The sequence below is a fragment of the Populus nigra genome, chromosome 8 (assembly GCF_951802175.1).
Source record: "Populus nigra chromosome 8, ddPopNigr1.1, whole genome shotgun sequence".
Lineage (NCBI taxonomy): Eukaryota > Viridiplantae > Streptophyta > Magnoliopsida > Malpighiales > Salicaceae > Populus > Populus nigra.
In genome coordinates this window covers 2,205,965-2,217,797 of record NC_084859.1, presented here as the reverse complement: position 1 = coordinate 2,217,797, position 11,833 = coordinate 2,205,965, and the positions used below count along the sequence as shown (strand labels likewise).

Here is an 11,833-nt window from a genome sequence, read left to right as displayed (position 1 = left end):
GTTACACTTTCACAAAATTCATGCATGTGAGTAAATGATCTATAGAAAAGAGTTGCAGATAAATTGACACTGAACTCTAGCATTCTTGACCAGTCACCCTTTAGAAAAATAGAAGCAACGAAGCATGTAGGAATGGCCAAAGTGCTCACAGATTTCAATTCTCATATAAAAGGTGTTCTAAATGGAAAAAAAAAAAAACACAGGCAGATCACACTGCCAAAGTCAGAAAAGGTTATGTATTTGCTGCTTAGAATATACAGGAACCCTCAATTTAGTCCATAACGAAGCATGTAGGAATGGCCGAAGTGCTCACAGATTTCAATTCTCATATAAAAGGTGTTCTAAAAGGGAAAAAAAAACACAGGCAGATCACACTGCCAAAGTCAGAAAAGGTTATGTATTTGCTGCTTAGAATATACAGGAACCCTCAATTTAGTCCATAGCCTCTATAGCTATTCCCAATCGAGTCTCAAATAAAATAATTTATCAATTAGGTCCCCAATGTTTCACCCTCCATCAACTGAAATATGAGGTGAACAATATGCAGTCATAAAGCTCCCGCAGCGCCGGTCAGAACTGGTAACCTGAACATCATTTAAACAATTCGTTATGATATAAAAGAAGAGAAATCCCAAAGAGAAAGTCCACATAATGGATTTAGCATAGCAATAGCTCCTACAATAAATGTCATACCTTATGTTTTAGCGTTTTAAAAATATTTTTAAAAGAAATTAATTTTTTTTATTTTAAATTAATTTTTTATGTATTTTTAAATTGTTTTGATATTAAAAATAATTTTTAAAAATAAAAAAAATATTATTTTAATATATTTTCAAGTAAAAAATATTTTAAAAATAACCACCAGTAAAAACAGTAATGCACAGCAATGAAAAACAGTAATAAGCAATCAGTTTCTTTTCTTTTCTTTTTTTTTTTTTTTTTTTTTTTTAGAATAGCTGAATCATAATGATCTCATTGCACCAACGGAAAACATCCGCTTCATCAGAAGCATCAATTTGCCACTTAAGGGAACAATGACAGCACATCCCTGGACCATGCAAGATCCGAGGTAAAACCAAAAATCTGACAGCCATTCTGAGCATACCATGTCATTTCGGCTGAGAAACATATCCGGGAAACGCCATGGCGACCGCAGGAACTCCAAGACCACGGAGATGCTGACCACCAAATTGCATAACTGCATGCCAATCAACCACCGTAACAAAATGAATTATTTAGACACCAATGTACAGCATGTAGTCCTTTGCTTCCTTAAGAATATAAAGCATGGATCGGACACATTATAACAGCTGATAATAAGAAAAATATCATACACGAGTTAGTTTGGATACTCATGGTAATAACACACACCAAACACACGGAAAAAAAGAGAAAGCAATATGAAACCACATATGTGATGTGAGAAAAAGTGCAAGGCTAAAGCATTGGCATGAGCGTCTCTCACACTTGCATAATGAAAAGCATTGAAATTGTTCTTCTTCTTTGTTACGCTTTTAGAGGATAAAAAATGTGATCCAAAAAAAAAAAAAAAAACTGTACCTGGCTAAAAAGAAGGTTGTTCCAGGGAAGTTCTGATCACCATGCCCAACACCCACGTTCCTTGTGGCTCCCATAACCTGTGTCCCACCATATAGAAAAGATCCTCTTCTATTTCCCTGAATTTTTGGTGGAGAAGAGGCTTGAGAATCACTACCAGGACATTGGACTTCCTGCTGAGCAGAGGTTGACTACGGTTTTGAGCAGGGATTCGCTGAAGAGAGAGTGGAGCGGTGGAGTGGGAGAGGTTCTGTTGATTTGGTTGTGCTGCGGAGCTCCCTCCCTGATAAGTCATCTGGCCTGACATAGCTACAATCCTTCCTTGAGCCCTGGATTGCGAAGATGGAATAGAATTGACCACAGAAGGGGGCATTTTCATATTGCTCAAAAGCTTCCCTGCTGTCGGAGGAGTGACGGTATCATCAATATAAAGCTTGTAAATTGTAACAGAGTCAGCTATATTCTCCCCCCGCACCAATGCACTGTTTGACAGGAGTGCGAAGATTCTTGCTTGTGCTTGCACCATACATTTCCTTTTTTTTTTCTTAAAGTAATGTCTTTGTTTGAAGATCCGGGAGGACAAAAAGGAGGGGAAGCAGAAGTCAAGCTATGGAACCCAAACTAGGTGCCGGCGCATAAGAAAAGGTTCCCTCCAGGTTTCCAAATTATATAACCCAAACTTTCATACAAACGTTTTCACCTATATAAACAAAACAAAGTTCTACACAACATAATAACATAACTAATCTCATAATATAAATTAATTATTTTAATAAAAGAGTTAAAACAAATATCATAATTATAAAATACTAACTAGACATAATAAAAAAAATACCAATTACAACTAAAAAAACATGCTAACAAGCTATAAATCTGAAAAAGATAAGTAACGAGAGGGTTCAATATACGTACATGAAATATTACAACAATGAGGAATATATATACAAATATGACTTTAAGTTCTTACAACAAAGTTTCTCAAATAGACCATAACAAGAATATCATAAAATAAAGCACGTTAGAAAATCAAAAAGTAATAAGCATGATGCTTCGTACTGTATGATGATTAGTCGCCACAAGTTGGTGACTCTCCCTACCAATTAGAATCCAAATACGATGTGCATAAAAACTAACACTACCCTACTAGCATGAGTATTCTAACTAACATACTAGTCCATATTATAATCACACAGATAGATTTATATCTCTAACCTCAACTCATGACATCAGTCAAATGAAAAATTATCAATTCAGAAGTACATAATAGTTCATATCAGATATTTAGTTTCAATAAGTAATCATGTTTAATAATAAACAAGGAATAAATAACAATATAAGAATTATCAAGAAGCACGATTAATTTCATGTTAACAATTCAAGTATTTATACTAATCTTCTAGCATATAAAAAATTATTCACTCACATAACTCAAAATTAAAAATAACACGGAGGCATATACTAAAGGCAATTCTATTGATGTTCCACAGGTAGAACATCAAGAATATTTGAATACAAAATGAGACATATTAAAAAAAACTAAAAAAAAAATGTACAATCTATTTAATACACTTAACTTAGAGTCTAACTCATAACCTTATAGCCTATATGTTTATGAACCAAACCCGTCCTTTTTCTCAAAAACCAAAAAATCAAACGATTTTTCGAAATCTATTTCAAAAGGAAACAAAACATAAAATTTGATAATAATTCGTCAAGAAACCACAATTATTCATCAAAACCAATCTGAAAAACTATAATTTCAGCTAGTGACCAATATGGATTTTTCTTAGATTTTTAGGGGCTAAAATTGTAATTTTGTCAAATTAGAGGACCAAACTATAAATATTATAAATTCATAACCATACTGAGATGTTGCCCATAACTCATCCTAAATTTTGTCAAGAATCTCGAATTTAGCTCCAGGGATAAAACCATAATTTCTCCAAAGTTCGAGAATTAAACTGTAATCTTTATAAATTGAGGGACCAGACTGAAATCTCGTCATCTTTAACCCTAGACTCGAATTTTTCTACAGATCACCTACTGATCTACATCTAGCTCAAATTTATCTTTTAAACAAAACATAACTCAAAATCATCTTTACTCAAAATCTTTCCAAATCAACTAAATAAATCATTACCTATATCAATTAACTCATAATATTCCAATCAACTCATTATTCAAACCCAAATCAAAATCTTCAAAACATTGATCTTCAACAAATTCACAATCTTAATTAATATTAACAATTTTACATATCAAAACATAAATTTTATCTTTTAAACTTATTTTCTCTAACTCTCTTCTCCTTCCTTTATCTCCTCTTCTTTCTCTTCTTCTTACGGTTCCCTCTCTTCAAATACAAGTCTTCTCCTCGTTTCCTTTTCTCTTCTTCCTTCTATATTTACCACCTTTTTGTTCAATTACTAAAATGCCCTTCATCCATATACACCTAAAACTTACTCTTCTAAGGATATTGTTGTCATTTCCTATCAAACCTTCTTTTTTTATTTCAAAATATTACAAGAATGACTAAAATAATCCCTTGTCAGTCAATGAAAATGAAGCAGCTTAGCACAAGCAAAATGAAAAGCAAATACATGAAAAGAGAAGAAAATTCAACACATAAATGAAAGTAAGACTCAGAAAAATTGATATCATATAACATTAATTTCAGCAAGTGTCTGGTAAAACACTTCAAATGGTAAGAAATAATAAATCAACCAGCAAACTACCATTTTCCAATTAAATCTCAAAATCTTGAAAGTAAATGATCTGACGCAAAGAAATTGACAAACAAAACACAAACTGAACCCCAGCATTCTTGAGCCACCCTTGAGAAAAATAGAAGCACTTCACCGTGGGCGTTCTCTTTCGATTGTGCAATGATTTAGATCGCGTTGATAGGATAGAGGAGGAAAGCCGAAAGAATTTGTCTGTAGAATCTTAAAAGGATAACCATCATTGCTAAAAGACGATAAATATTGCAATCAAGCATTTAGAGAAAATTCAGCAGAAATTGACGACAGTGGCATTTAGGCAATGTTCTTCTTGCCTCAGCAAGAGCTAAAAAGTACATGCAATGCACTAAAAAGAACAGCAGGTGACAGACTGACAGGGGAACTGAAATGGCAGCAGAGCAGGCAAGCATGGATCCACATGTTGTGCACAGATAAGCCACACGTCTGGACGCGGGTGTCTGAGCGCAGGCAAGGCTGGGAAGCCAGTGACCCTGCAGGGAGACAATGCTGTGAGCAGCTGTCAGAAAAGTGTAGGAAACGAACTTAAAAGGAGCTGCCTGAGCAGGCCGCTAAATGAAGGAAAACAATGCAAATTCATAACAAACGGAACAAAAAAGAGCGAAAGCACGAGCAGGTTTGAGTAGACGAGGGCGGAGTCAAAAGAAGGATCAAATGAGAAGCATCAATACACGGACCGAATGAACATCAGCAGGGCAGTCTAAGCCACTGTTAATTCCATCAGTGAGGGGAAAAAAAAGAGCAAAGCATCATGTGATGGCTGCAACGGAGGTGATGCCAGTTGCCTGCCAAAAGAAGCAAAAGAGAGAACCAGCTGAAAAGACGTGAAAAGCATTGGTCACTGCATTTCTGACCTGACAAACCAGAACAAAACAGAAGGAACCCCTGCAAGAGACATAAACACGGACAAAAGACATGAAAAAGCATCGCTGTGAGCATTCCATAAAGAAAAGGTTGATTGAATGATTTCAGCATCTTCAGTTACCTACGATATATGCAAAGGAATCAAAAAATGATTCTTAGAACGTGAATTATTGATTGGTAAACTTTAACTTAATTCTACAAAAAAAGAGACCCGAGCTTCATCGATCATCGATCTGTAATTGATCAAGTTAGGCTTTAATTTGCAGAAATTAACATGTAATTCCTAGGAAATTAATTTGCTTGTCTTCTCTAAAATGTTGAGTCTGGGAAGCCTGTGGTATTTTAATTACTTCCAAAGCAGAAAAGAGGTGCAAAACAATAATCATAAACTATAACGCTTACTTTTACGACAAGGAACTGGGCATTTTGTACCTACAAGTGACCAAAGTGTGATTTCAGTTTGAGAAAAGAAAATGTTGGACAAACCCCATCAGTTCTTGTTTCTGGGACTAGATATCAAAGCAATTCTTTTCAGCAAATCTTCCTTTATTCCAAAAGCTTAAATCAACCTTATGATGATGGCAGACTGTGAAAGGCTACTTCTAATCTTTAAAGCACGATAACAAAAACTGTACCTGGCAAAAAGGTTGGTGTTCCAAGGAAGTTCTGCTCACCATGCCCAACACCCATTTTCCATGTGGCTCCCATAACCTGCGTCCCACCATAAAGAAAAGATCCTCTTCTATTTCCTTGAATTATGCCTTTTCCCTTTTCAACCAATGCTGTTCTGGATTACTTGATTCTGCAGCAGTCTCTGCTTCACCAGCTTCATAAGAAGTTAGTGACAAAGCAGTTTTTCGTGGAGAAGAGGCTTGAGAATTACTACCCGGACATTGGACCAACTGCTGGAGGTTGAATACGGTTTTGAGCAGGAATTCGCTGAAGAGAGTGGAGCTGTGGAGTGGGAGAGGTTCTGTTGATTTGGTTGTGCTGTGGAGCTCCCTGACAAGTCATCTGGTCTGACATAGCTACACTCCTTCCTTGAGCCGTAGATTTCAAAGATGTAATAGGATTGATCACAGAAGATCCAGAAGGTGGCATTTGCATATTGCTCACAGGCTTCCCTGCTGCCGGAGTGATGGTATCATCAATATAAAAGGCCTGTCAATTGCAACAGAGTCAGCGACTCAGCTATACTTCCCCAGCACCAATGCACTGTTTTGGTGTATAGGAAAATTCTCATCTATAACAGGAGTGTGAAGATTCTTGCTCGTGCTTGCACCATATATACCTTTTTTGACTTCAAGTACTGTCTTTATTTGAAGATCTGGAAGGATAAAAGGGAGGAGAAGCACAACTCAAGCTTGAATGTTTTCGATCAATGGAAAACATAGCCACTAAAGTAAACGAAGTCTTGATACACCCAAGAACTACGTTGGATATTAAGCTGCTTTCTAATGAGTGAACACCCATGATTTCAAAGATCACACGTCCATACAAGACAATAACACCTATCTGAGCTGCAGCTTGGAATAGATGAATACAAATGGTGCATATCAAGATGTAGGAAACAGAATGCTTACTAATAAATCCTGTCCATTCTCCTCTATTTTCTCTTTCTTTAAGCTCTAACTTGGCCTCTTCCTTGCTATTTGATATTTTTCCAAGAACCAGCCCGGCATTAGCCTGTTGAACTTTCATGATCAACCAATAAGGCGACTCTGGCATAAAAAATGCAACGACAGAGAAGCAGGAAGAAAGAATTGTCCCTGCTCCAATAACCATGCATAACCGAGAGTTTCAAAAACAAATATCCGAATATGTATCCGACTACATTTCCGACACCCAGGAACACCTGATGAAAAAACATAAACAAAAGGTCAGAATTTTAAAAACTCTTGAGAGGATATTAGAAATATTCACTAGACCTTACCATATAGCATATCAGATCATTTTAATAAATAAAAGAAGCCATAACATCTGTTTATTGAAAATGGTAACACAGAATTTGACTAGCATTAAAAAAATATTTCAAAACATTTGCTAGTTTACACTAAATTTAGAAACTAGAGAGGTGAAAAAGCTCAACAAGATGGTTACTACCATGAGCAATGCTCCCTTTCTTTGTAAACATAAAAAAGGCGCGTTCATGAATCATAGCTGTTCATCTAACTTCTATTTCATTATCATTCGTGATCCGATATATCCTCTACGGGATGCTTGATATACCTCAATGTTATACAGGTCAAAGTTCCTAACATAAAGTTTATTTGTACTATAACATATTGAGAGAATGCAAGTCAGTGTGCCTATAATTTCAAGGAGGGAAATCCAAACCGAAAGAGGTCACAACTTGAAATGATTTCAATTATTATGATATTCAGAGTGGAAAAAAAAAAAGAAGACAACTCATGAGTATGCCATCTCCATCCAACTAAATGAAAATAAAACTAAAACTCTATTACAATCTATCTATTACAATCTACGGTAAAATGACTTATAAGCATTTCAATGATAAAAAAAATAAACATATACTTAGGGGTAGAATTGTATTTTCACATATTTATTACACAGTATAATTACTCTCATGCCCTTAAAAAAAACAATATAACTAATGTTTGAGGGTATTTTTGAATTTTCACATTTTTGTACAATGTAATCACAGCATAACTCCTGGGGTCGACTTTTTTTTGCCTATGGTTAAGGGTTATTTTAGGTTTTTTACTCTCGGTTTTCTTAGAATTATCTCATGGGGTCAAGGGTGTTTTGATCTTTCTATAATTAAAAAAGTGGTTAGCGTGTACGGCGTCTCTCGGTGGCCGTTGTTAACCTTTCATAGTGGCATCCGAAGCATCGCACCACTCTTTATGAGCCAACACATGTTCTCCACAACACGGAGGAGCTCCAACAATAATTTTTCTCTTCATTCTCTTTTCTCTCTCCTCCACCTTAAAAGGTGTACTGGCCTTGCAAGGTTGTAAAATATTCCTCAATCATTTAATTGTATCGAATTTGATTTATTTATTTTTTTAATTTCATCTCTTGACATTTGATGTTTTATGTTTTTTTATCAAATTTAATCCTTATTATTTTGATTTCTATTTATTTTGTTTTTAATCTTTTTCTATTGGATTTTATTTTTTGATTTATCCCTAATCATTTGATTTTAATTTTTTATTGTTGAATTAGATCTTTATTCTTATTATTGCAATTCCTTTTATTTTGAGTTTTCTTCTTGAATTTTTTTTTTTTTACAATTTCATCTTTTATTGTTTAATTTCATTGAATTTTCATATCATATTTTATACTTATTTTTTTATTATTATTTTAAAACTCGACTCGAGAATCAACTCTTATTATGTCTTGGGTTGGGTCGAATAACTAGGGTTACCGGGATCAATCGGATTTTTTTATTATACATGAAATAAAAATGATATTATTTTGATAAAAACAATAATGATAAAAAATGAAAAATCAGTGGGGGCTTACACTATTTTTCTCTAGCTAATCACTTGATTTTTTTTAACTAAAAAGTAAAATTGATATTATTTTGATAAAAAAATAATAGAAAAAAATCAATTATGATCTTTTTTTGTTTTAAATTCCTTTTTTTTTAATTTCATTTGATTTTATTTTGTTTTTATATTAAATCCATTCTCTTGATTGTTGCATTTTATTATGTTCTTAATTTTATTTTTTTAATTTTACCTCTTTATATTTTTTTTTTTCCGGATTTAGTTCTGATACTTGGATCCATGAATTCAAATTGTTATCTCCATACTTATATTATTATTTTTTAAAACATAAAAACACATATAATAATTATTTTATCCATATCTCGAATGGATATTATGCGTGTGGTTACTACATTGCCACCTTGAGCGCCATCAAATGTGAGGAACAAATTCAAAATAAAAACACAGAATAAATTCATAATCTATTTTCTTCTTCAACACATCACACTCACAAGTTGTCTCTCTCTACATCTCCTTCTCTTGAATATATTTTTGTCAGGCATTGTTTATTAATGAGATCGAAGCAAATGAGGTAGCAGAAGGGATTATCGGGAGAAAATGCAGGGAGAAGTACCTGAGAATGACGGGGTTCACGGAAGAATGCGTCGGAGGTTGAGGAAGACGCACTTGGGAGACGGAGAGGAGAGGGAAAGGGTGTGGCCTCGCCTCTCAAGTCTATGTGCATCTGAGCTTTTTTGCTAAGCCAGTTATATTTGGGTTGGGAGGCCAGGCCCAAGAATCCCAAGCTTTTTTTTATATATTTTTTTTTTGAGTTTTTCTTTTTTTTATCAGGCACACAAGAATAGGGAGGTCAGGTTAGGCATGAACACGCCATGTTTTTTTTTATTTATGTTTTAAATTTTTAAGAAAAATATCTCTCTACATCAATTTATTAAAATAACTTTTAAAATTTTTAAAATAACTTGATCATGAGAAGAAAATATGTTTTTTTAATTATAATTTTTCTTAAATATATTTTTCTTAAACTTCTTTTATACAAGTGAAAAGGATTGATTCATATATTTTTTTAATTTCTTAATTAAAACTTGAATACACTAACATATTCTCCTCTTGATATCTCGAGCTCTCCTGTTTTGCACTCTAGCCCCTCTCTCTCTCTCTCCCTCCCTCTCTCTCTCTCTCCACCCATGTAAATTGAACTCGAGAGACTTAGGGAACGTTTGGTATTGCGTTTCTACATGCGTTTTGTTAAAATTTGAATTTTTTTTATTAAAATTAAGTGCGGTTTGTACTTTTTGGATCGTTTTGATGTGCTGATGTTAAAAATGATTTTTAAAAAATAAAAAAACATCATTGGCATGTATTTCAGCACGAAAAGCTATTTAAAAAACACCCGCAACCACAGTACCAAACACGCTCTTAAGGTAATTAATACATAAGGGAATAAGGGAGTAGTAGGCTATCTAGAGCTAAGACAGTACGCTCCCAGCATATTTTACACTCTACAGCAACATGCAGGTACAAATTATTAGTGGCAATTACTTATCTCTTAACTGTGTGATTTTCGATCTGTTTTTTTTTATTAAAATTTATTTTTTAATTTTTTATATTATTTTTATAAGCTAATATTAAAAATAAATTTTAAAAAATAAAAATATTATTTTAATATTTTTTAATAAAATATACTTTAAAAAACAATCAACATCACACTCCGAACACTTTCCTCAACTCTAGCTGTATTACGAGTGGTTATTGTTTTTATTTCCTGAGTTTCAACATTTTTTTTTTGTTAAAAATTAAAATTAATTTTATTTAAAATTAATTTTTTAGTATTTGAAATTATTTTAATATGATAGTATTAAAAAAAAATTTAAAGAAAAATTTTAAAAAAAACTATAGCCACCCCGACAGCAGTAACATTACAAGTGCTTACCGTTTTTATTTCCCTCTGTACAGGAACAGCTGCATCCTAAGGTTGTACTTGTATAACAGAGATTGTCCCCTGGTCTACCTGGCTATGAAATGGCTTAATTTATTACCCTCTTTACTCGCGTACCATAACTATAATTAATTTAATAGTTCAAGTTATTAAATAAAATTTTAAAATAAAATTTATATTATTATTTAATATATTTTTTTAAATGAAAATCATTTAAATTTTAAATTTATGTACGCTTAATAAACTTTATCTTTAATTCAATTAATTTTATTTTTAATTTTTATCAAATAAATAAAAATAATAAAATTCAAACTAATAATTGTTTAATTATCAAAACTCTAATATTATAATAAAAATTATTTTAATTTAATAAATAAATTCCAAAATATAATTTATATCATTCAAACCACCTCCTCTCCTCTCACATCTTCATGATCAATGCCATCCCCACGCCAGGATATTTAACTTCTACGCAGCTACTATTGTCCCACTCTTGATAAATACTCTCAATAAATGCAGGTTTAGAGCTGGTTGTCCATGCAAGGCTCCCCTGCTAGAGTAGGAAAGGCTCCCAGCAAAACTAATGCTGGAAATCTCAGATTCAAACCAGCTAGCAGGGCTTGTATAGATCCAAATCAAGAGGGAGAACTGGAAATGAAAACCAAGGGGAACTGCAATGGCAGGCATAACATGCACAGTCTGGCATGAGGAACTTAGTTTTAAACTTACGAAGCTGCCAACGCAGGGCAAAGAACATAAGAAAAGAGAGAACAGTAGCATGAACAAAAGGATCGAGGAAAAAAAATTACCTTTTCAACGAGCGTAGGAGTGCTAATAACACGACCAGATTTGTGCTTGTGCATGCGTATTTTGCTTGTTTTTTTTTTTTTTGATTTGCGTTGGTGTCCGGGTCAGCTTGTGCGCACCATGACTATTACCCACGGTCCACTGGACATCCTGCAAGCCCAGGAGTAAGTAAGATACCGCGGGGGTGACAGGCGTGTATATAAAAGATCGAACCCGGGACAGAAACGGAACAAGTAACACGATTGACCACATCAACTATACGCTCAAGCGTATTTTGGTTGCTTTGTTTGGACTTTAGATGCCTAGCGATGCAAATTCCAACTAGTAATGAATGTCTTTTGCTTTTTGTCTTTCCGTTTCACTTCCCGCCAAGCAAACCATATTCTACTGTTCCCTTTTGATTTCCGAAAGTGAAAGCTTCTTCCTTTTTC

The 11,833-nt window shown here is 33.7% G+C and overlaps 1 long non-coding RNA gene across 6 annotated transcripts; it reads right to left on the bottom strand.

The window, feature by feature from the left end:
* Nucleotides 1–125: 125 nt before the first annotated feature.
* LOC133702129 (uncharacterized) lies at nt 126–9,435 on the bottom strand. 6 transcript variants are annotated; one of them, XR_009843661.1, is made up of 6 exons: nt 9,270–9,435; nt 5,816–7,035; nt 5,583–5,612; nt 1,561–5,201; nt 1,106–1,198; nt 126–584 (listed from the first exon to the last, which is right to left on the bottom strand). It is a non-coding gene; the product is annotated as an uncharacterized LOC133702129 (long non-coding RNA). The 6 variants fall into 6 exon arrangements; XR_009843660.1 differs by lacking the exon at nt 5,583–5,612 and having other exon boundaries at nt 5,816–6,341; nt 6,472–7,035; nt 9,270–9,434; XR_009843663.1 differs by lacking the exon at nt 5,583–5,612 and having other exon boundaries at nt 1,561–4,789; nt 4,994–5,101; nt 9,270–9,433.
* Between the last annotated feature and the right edge of the window lie 2,398 nt (nt 9,436–11,833).